We start from the raw sequence: 10,000 nt of genomic DNA, 5'->3' as shown, positions 1-10,000 counted from the left end.
GAACCACGATAAGACTGAATCAGAGAGAAAAAAAATTTGTGGAGAGAATGTATGTATGTATGTGTGTGTGTATGTATGTATGTATGTATGTATGTATGTGTGCATGTATGTATGTATGTATGTATGCATGCATGCATGTATGTATGTATAACAACACATGTATACCCCATTTTTATAGCGCCATTTCAGAAAAGATGACGCAATAAAAAGGACGCATAGAACGGGAACACTGAAGCCAAAATGGCTTATGAGAAATAACAAGACAAGACATTAACCACGTCATTAATAATGATAATAATAATAATAATAATAAACTATAGCAGCAATCACAACAGATTGTCAGCTGAACAACTAAAAACCAAACATCATTCAACATTACCAGCATCGTTTGTGATGACGTCAACAGTAGCGTCATCGCTACAAATTAAAACAACAACAACAACAGAAACAGCAACAACAACAACAGCAATTGCAACAACAACATCATCTGGACCAAAATATTGATTGTTTACATTTTAATGTTTACCTTTGAAAGCGTTGACTAAATCTCAGCCAATTAGCATTGCCTTACTTCGCTGGGCTTATGTTTGTTGTCTATGTTGTTTTTTGCGTTTAGTTTTCTATGGTATTGTTGTTGATTTTTTGTTTATATTTTGTTAACTATGTTGCTGTTGTTGTTGCTGGTAAGGGTTCTGTGTTTGTTATCTTTTGTGGTTTGCAATTGTTTTGTTTATGCCGTTTAGAAACACTTTGTTATGTTGATGTTGTTTATGCTGTTGTTATTTATGCTGTTGTTGTTTATGTTGATGTTGTTTTTGTTGTTTTGGTCTTACTTTTTCAATCTATATTATTTATTATTAAAATTTTTTCAAGAGAACATCTGGCTCGTCAAGCAAAATCTATAGAACACAAACACACACATAGATACACACACAAGTAAACAAAATCAAACACACACAAACACAAACACATACAGATACACACACACACACAAACACACAAACACACACACACAAATACACAAACACACACACACACACAGCTTCTTACGTGCATGTAAATGATGTCTAATAAATTCAAAGCAAGAATTGACTTTAAAAGCCAGTTAATGCATAATAACACCTTTCATTTTATTTTCCGCCCTTTTTGAGTTTTTTTTGGTTTTAATAGTCAGCCTCCTGTCGAAACTTTGCGCTATAAAATTCCGTTAATTTCCATGCTATGCATATAAACAATTTAGTATGTAAATTATGCAAATTTTATGAATAAATTGTGTTAATTTAAAAGTCGGTCATGTAGTAGTTTTATAAAAATCTAGTGCTAATTCAAGAAACAATTATATGAAATTATGAACACACACACACACACACACAATCATCACATCCACACACACGCACACATACACACACATAGACACACACACGCACACACATAGACACACATATGCAAGCCTATTTTTTTAATTCAGATCAATTCAAATTTTCCTTTTTTTTCCAGACGCTGTCCTCCAATTTAAACGGTAATAAATCTTCAGTGACACGCACACACACAAACGCATACACTCACATACATGCAAACACACACACGTACACACACACATACACATCCATATGTATACATACACAAACACACACACATGTAAACGCATGTTATTTTTAACACACAAAAAATATAGCCTACATATATCGAACTAACAAAATTAACACCAACAGTGCACTCATAAACAAATAGAAGACAATAGAATAACACTAACACACCCACACACACATACAAACACGTACACACACATTCAAACCAACAAAAACCAAAACCTAGAAACATACAATCAGCCAAACACAAACATACAAATGTACGAACAAATATAGATACATGCATAGATACACAAGTGAAAGAACATACACACATACATACTCACACCCAAACAATTAAAAGATACACGAAGATATACAAAAAGAAACATATACAAACAATTCTATGTTTTCAAAAAATTTGTTGGATCAAGTTCTTTTTCCATTTTTTTTTCTGAAAGAAAATTTTTCATTTTAAACCTCGGACGTGACAATGATAATAATATAAAATAATGAGCTGTCAATATTATAAGTATCGCTTTTAATATTATTATTGTTTGTTATTCTTATTGTTATTGTTTGTTATTATTATTATTAATAATATCATTGGAGGAGGTGGTAGTAGAGTTTACAGCGTGTAACTGAGATAAACATTTACATATTTTCTTACATAATTTTTTGGCTAAAATGGATGAAAAAAAATTCAAAGAAAGGAAACACCATCGTTATTATACAATGATACAAGGATGATACAAGGATAATGCATTATACAATGATACATTATACAATGATACAAGGATGATACATTATTGATATACAATGATACAAGAGATGGTGCATCACTATTATACAATGATACAAGAGATGGTGCATCACTATTATACCATGATACAAGGAATGTATGTGTGTTTGTTTGTATGTTTGTGTGTATGTGTGCCACTTGGTGTCACCCCTTATAATTATCATTGAGAAAAATTGACAGTTGCCTATGATTTCTGTGGCCTTTTCAAATTGAAAGATAGCATTTTGTTTACGATGTCGTGTCCATTGTTAGTTTTGCAGTGTTTTTTGTTCCTTTGTTTTGTATTTCCGGTTTGATTTTAGTATTTCCGGTTTGTTTTTTTTGTTTTGTTTTGATGTTGAATGTGTTTTTAATGTTTATGAGGTGGTTAGCTTGCTAAAGTTGTACGTGTTTGGCTTTGTATACTGTTCGGTTTTATGTTTGTGTGTCTGTGTGTGTATGTGTGTGTGTGTGTATGTGTGTATCTGTGTGTGTATCTGTGTGAGTATCTGTGTGTGTATGTGTGTGTATGTGTGCGCGTGAGAACGCAAATACATTTATATTGCTATTGCATATAATATTTTTAGTTGTAATAATAATTTTTCCAAAATTTTTAATAAGTCATTACGATTCCGTGATCATTGTCTGCCATTTTTCAACGTTTTGTTGATTTTTTCGGCGTGTCTGTAACCTCTCTCTTTTTCTCTCTTTCTTTCTTTCTCTCTCTCCCCCTCTCTCCTCTCTCTCTCTCTCTCTTTCTCTCTCTCTTTATCTTTCCCTCTGACTTTTTTCTAATGTATTCAATTTAACGTCGTCACGGTATGTTAGTGTTGTTGTTGATTTTGATTTTGATTGATTTTTCAGTGGCAATCGTTGAGCATCAATGTATAAAATATAAATAATAATAATAATAATAATAATAATCACCATCATAATTATTATTATTTGAATTTTTTTATAAAAAGTAAAATTTTTCTATAATAAAGTAGCAGGTGTTCTTTATTTGAGCAAAAAAATTTTTTTTTAATTTTAAAAATGCAAAACCCAATATCAAAAAGAAAACGAAAAAATTATCAGGCATCTTATTTTTATTGTAAATTGTTTTTTAATACTCAAGAAGCCTGAGTGATGTTGAGTCATATTGTTTTGTAATATTTTTCGAGTTTTAAAAATTTATTTACTTTTATTTTCAGTTTTATAGAAAGAAAAAGAAGTAGAAAAGTTGACAGCAAGTAATGGCAGCGCTATCTTTATGCTACAAATGATCAGTGAACGAGTGATTGAAATGAAGGGAGACTTGTTTATAAATGTTTTGTTGATCGCTACTCCAAGGAGGTTTTTGATAGCGTAAAACACCTGCATCTTATGGGAATATTGGAAAATTTGAACATCGATGGAAAAGACCTTTAATATATATTATAAATGAAAGTTATCAAAAACCTCTGTTGGGACCAAAGAGCAGCGATGAAAGTTGGTAACAAGATGACTAGTTTTATAGAAATAAGGAAAAGTGTTGTTAGGCAGGCTGTGTAGTGTATTCTCTCCAGGCCTGTACAATCTCTATAAAGTGAGATCATCATAAGAAAGATAGATCTAGCTGGAATATTCATTGGAGGCGTGAATATAAACAATGTAAGATATGCTGATGATAGAGCTCTTATAGCAGATTCAATGGAAAAACTGCAAACAATTGTTTCCAAACTGAAAGTGAAAGGAAAGGCTTGCAAATTAACATCAACAAAACAGAGTGCATGGTTATCAGTAAAAGCAAAACCGACCCAATCTGTCTGCTTCATAATCATTTATGGTTAAGAGGTGAAACAAGTCAACAGCTTCAATTATCTCGGAAGTCTGATTACCTCAGGTTGTAATAATGTGGTGTGGATATCAAAGGAAGGATAACCATGGCAAAAAATGTATATTCTAAAATGACAAACATCCCCACCAACAGTTAAATCGGAATATCAACAAAATTAAAACTGTTAAGGTGCGTTACATTTTCTTGCGCTAACTTAACGGCTCTGAGTCCTGGACAATTTATAAAGAAGTGGAGAAAAAGAATAACGCTGCTGAGATGTGGTTTTTGAGAAAAATTATGAAAATTAGTTGGACCTCTCATACTTCGAATGAGGATGTATTAAAACGGTCCGGTTATGAAAAGAGGAAATTACTACTGATAATCCGACGGGGGCAGTTAAAGATTTTTGGTCACATCATGCGGAAGGAAAGAATGGAAAATCTAACAACTACTGGAAAGATTGCAGGTAGAAGAGACCGCGGTCAACCCGAATATTATTTGTAAAGTCCTTGTGTCCCTTGTTGAATATCACAACATTTCAACTGCTACAAAGTGTTAAAGATCGGGTTTTGTGGAGGTCGATGGTCGACGATGTCCTGAAAGGATAAGGCACGAGAAAGAAAGAGAGAAAGAAAGAAAGACAAAGAAAAACTAATTAATGTTTTTATAAGTTATGAATTTTAATATAAAATTTTTTAAAAACTGTATTGTTTGTAATGGATAAATGTTTTTTAATCGATTTTGAAAAACATTTTTGAATGTTCAATTTTTTAACTTTGAAAATTTTTTAAACAAATTTTTAATTTTGCTTTAGTTCCAGATTTTATTTTATTTTAAATTTATTTTTTAATGCATTTTACATTTTATTTAATTTTTTTCATTCTTTCAGAAAGATTCTATTACGAAATGTCAATGATTGAGATGTAGTTTGCACACGGAAAATTGAATTTTGATTTATGTACTATCGAGTATATGTGAGTGTGTGTATGTGTGTGTGTTTGTGTGTGTTGTGTTTGTGTGTGAGTGCGTGTATGTGTATGAACGTGTGTGTGTGTGTGTGTGTGTGTGTGAATGTGTTTGTGTGTGTGTGTGTGAATGTGTTTGTGTGTGTGTGTGAATGTGTTTGTGTGTGTGTGTGTTTGTACGTAAGAATGCATGAATTTAGTGATTAATGCGTTTATTCCGACTCCAGCTCAATATATAAATATACATGCGTATGTGCGTGTGTATGTGTGTGAATGTGTGTGTGTGTGTGCGTGCGTGTGTGTGTGTGTACGTGATGTGTTTAGTCTTAAAGGTCAAAAAAAAAAAATAAAAACCAATGAAAATAAATAAACTAAAAAACCTTTTTTTCTCTTCTAGTTTATTTGTTTATAGAAAGTCAAGGTTTTATAACATGCGTTTAGTTAATTTAAACAAGACAAACAAACAAAAAACTAACGAAAATAAATCATTTCGTCAAGTATGAACGACACATACACATACACACACACGCACAAACATACACACATACAAACAAACATACATAACATACATACACACATAAATACATACATGCACACACACACACACATACTTACACATACATACATACATACATATCTACACAAGTATACATACATACAAACATATGCATCTATGTGTACATACACACATACAAACAGTTATGATCATTGGAATATCTGTAATGTTAAAAAATTATCCATTTATCTTGATAAAAAATAGTGGATTTACTTCTAAGAGTTTGAAAGGTTTCTAAAAATTAAAATAAAAAATAAAAAATTTGTTTTGACGTAAAATTTTGAAATTTTGTCCTATTTTTAAATTTTGATTTAAAAATTGTTGGAGTCGGAAAAACAAATTAGTAAAAATTGAATACTCTATCATTCCCAATAATTTTCTTTGCCACAAATTGAAGAATTATTTTCGTATGTGTGCTTGTGTGTGTTTGTGTCTGTTAGTGTAACTTTTTGTTATATATATATATATATACATATATATATATATATATATATATATATATATATATATATAGATTCCTTTCCCACCCGCTTCTCATTTTTCGTGTGTAGTTATGCCTGTGTGTACGTGTGTTGTTGTGTGTGAATGTGTGTAGTTATGTGTGTGTGTGTGTGTGTAATTATGTGCGTATGTGTGTAGTTATGTGAGTAAGTGTGTAGTTATGTGAGTAAGTGTGTAGTTATGTGTGCGTGTGCGTGTAGTTATGTGTGTTTGTGTGTAATTATGTGCGTATGTGTGTAGTTATGTGAGTAAGTGTGTAGTTATGTGAGTAAGTGTGTAGTTATGTGTGTAGTTATATGTGTACGTGTGTGGTGTGTGTATGTGTGTAGTTATGTGTGTGTGTAGTTATGTGTGTGTGTGTGTGTGTGTGTGTGTGTGTGTGTGTGGGTGGGTGGGTGTGTGTGTGTGTGTAGTTATGTGTGTGTACGTGTGTGTTTGATTTATTAGATTGTTTAATGTATGGATTAGTTTTTTCTTCTCCTCCCGTCTAATTTGAATGCGTGTGTTAGATGAAATTGCAGGAAGTTCAGCAGCTTGAATTCACGCTTAGTTAGCCCGCCCGGCAGCGTCACATTAGCACACCGCAACACGCCGAAACACTCCGACACTCCACACACCAAACTCCCAACACGCCGCAACAAACACACACACACCAACCTATAACAAAACTCTACAGGTATCATTTCAAAATAATACACCAAACTAGCAGTACAAAAGCACAATAACTCTTCAACGCATTAGCAAAATAACATACGTCTCGTCTCGTCATCTCAATTCGTTTTGTTTCGATTCATTTCGATTCATATCCGTCTTTTTTGTTAACGTGTGCCTCCGACGTTCTTTTGCTTTGAATTTTTTGGTTTTTTTTTAAACAAAATTTGGGATTTTTTAATCTTTTATTTTATTTTGTATCGTTTTGTTTGTTCCTAGTATGGGATTACTGTTTTATGATGCATTATTTGTTTGCCCGTTCGTTCGTTTGCTCGTTCGTTCGTTCGTTTGTTTACTTGTTTGACTATTTGTTTTGCATGTGGTTATTGAGAAGATGGTTTTTGATGTGTTTTTATTTACCGTGTGCGTGAGTTTTTGGTTTAGTGTGCGTGAATGTGGGTGACACTCATTTGTAATTTTGTTTTGTGATTTCTAATACTTTATTGATTACTTGTATATATACAACATATGTATGTTTGTTGTTTTTTCATTCGTTTTTCGTTTGGTTTTTCTAAGGGTGAGTGGATGAATAAATTTAACATTTGCTACAGTCAGTAACTCAGCAGCGAACACACAAGCATTCATCTTTCGTTCATTAATTCATTCATTTATTCATTCATTCATTCGTTCGTTCGTTCGTTCGTTCATTCGTTCATTCATTCTTTCATTCATTCATTCATTCATTCGTTCGTTAGTTCGTTCGTTCGTTTGTTCGTTCATTCGTTCATTCATTCAAAACTGTACAATTCATTTCCGCATATAATATTTTGTTTCTATGTGTATGCTTGAACTTTTCCATGTTTGATAATGATAAAAACGAGGCAGTAGCCAGGGTAGCCAGGGTAGGGTGTAGAGAAACTTGCCACTACCCACCCAAAAATATTTTCACTGAAAAATATTCTAGCCAAAAGAATATAGGGACTCCCACCGCCCTCAAAGAAGTATCCCCATCATACCTACTAGCTACAAAACCCCATAATTTCTGTACATTTATAAAAATGATGTTTAAGACTTCAAGAGACAAAATGTTTTAGTTTGACAAAGAATATATATACAGCGGGGTATTTAAATTTCGCATATCGCTGTCGATTATGATTAAAATAATTTCTACATTAGGGGACAGAACGTAAGGAGATTAAATTATACATCATGTTAAAACCATCCCAGCAATATTCAGAAAGAATGAACCCCCCCCCCACACACACACACACACATACACTTCACACGCACACACAAACACACACACACACACACTTAACACACACACATCACACACACAGACAATCACATACAAATCCACACACAACTAAACCAAAAAACACATACAATCAGACTTACATATATGTATATATGTAGTAAGAAAAATACATGTAAATGTCAATATATACATTTAGAAATGATTGTATGAATGAACGAATGGATGAATGAATGAATGAATGAATGGATGAATAAATGAATAAATAGATAGATGAATGAATAATAAATGAATGAATGAACAAACGAAGAAATTAATGAGTGAGTGAGTGAGTGAGTGAGTGAGTGAGTGAGTGAGTGAGTGAGTGAGTGAGTGAGTGAGTGAGTGAGTGAGTGAGTGAGTGAGTGAGTGAGTGAGTGAGTGAGTGAGTGAGTGAGTGAGTGAGTGAGTGAGTGAGTGAGTGAGTGAGTGAGGGAAACTCAAATAAGAGAAAATTTTTATCATCGTTTGAAATTCTCGAATACTTTTGCTTTGATATTATATCGCAAATTATAGATAATTAAATGTTACCAAAAAACACAATAATAATAATAATAAAATAATAATAATAATAATAATTACAAAATAAAAAAATTATGACGGAAATTAAACGTAAAATCAAATAGCATTGCGAAGTTTGTTGTTCAATAAAAGCGACGTTATTATTTTATTCTTTCATTCGTTCGTTCGTTCATTCGCTCGTTCGTTTGTTTATTTGTTTGTTCATTCGTTCGTTTATTTTCACATTTTTTCATTCATTCATTATTCATTCATTTAATTATTTCTTCATTTATTTATTTTCTACACATTTCCAATTCATTTATTCAATCATTTAATTATTAATTAATTAATTAATTAATTAATTAAATCATTCATTCATTCATTCATTATTCATTCATTCATTCACTCATCCATTCATCCATTTGTTCAGTTTGCTGCCCGCTAGCAGGCAAAGAAGCATTTAAGACAAATTATAGAGGAGTCAATTATAATTAAATTCATCACACCTATGCACACATATACACGCACACACAGACACACACACAGACACGCGCACACACACACACACACTGACAAACACACGCACTCACATGTAACTTAAACGACAAAAATACATACAAATCACGCCCTTATATTTGCACTCAACACAACCCAAAGCAGTGAGCAAAGTCAAACATCAAAGACACACACACACACACACACACGCACGCACGCACACACACACACACATATACTTGACTATAGGACGCCTTCCATTGTCTGAAACCTTATGAAATTTATCATTTAACTTTTTCGAATCCTATTATTTTATATGTATGTGTGTATGTGTATTTGTGTGTGTGTGGTGTGTGTGTGTGTGTCAGAAAGAAAAAAAAAGAAGAAAAGAGAGAGAAAGAGAGAGAGAGAAAGAGAGAGAACGGAAATATAACAGAATAAGTTTAATATTGAAATAAATTCAGCCAGCTAAACATTGCATACATGTACGTGTATATATTTAAATATTCTTTGTTTTAAAAAAGAAAGAAGAGTAAAAATAGAGAAAATGAGAGAATAAGAAAGAAAGAAAAATAGAATGAGAAAGAGATAGAGAGAGAAAGAGAGAAAGAGAGAGAGAGAAAGAAAGAGAGAGAGAGAGAGAGAGAAAACATGTATTTTTAAAAGTGTAAAAGTAGAATTCCATGACCAAAGCTGGAAATTTATAGACGTACGTGTGTGAGGCTGCTAGAAAGTTTGCTGGCGAGGAAATTTTTCGACTTGACGCACACATGTGTTTGTAAATATTTATAAAATTAAAACCTTTTTGCGTGTGTGTGTGCGTGTGTGTGTGTGTGTGTGCGTGTGTGCGTGTGTGTGTGTGTGTGTGTGTGTGTGTGTGTGTGTGTGTG

This window comes from Helobdella robusta, assembly GCF_000326865.2.
Source record: "Helobdella robusta unplaced genomic scaffold HELROscaffold_3, whole genome shotgun sequence".
Taxonomy (NCBI): Eukaryota; Metazoa; Annelida; class Clitellata; order Rhynchobdellida; family Glossiphoniidae; genus Helobdella; species Helobdella robusta.
Note: the sequence above shows the minus strand (reverse complement) of the source record.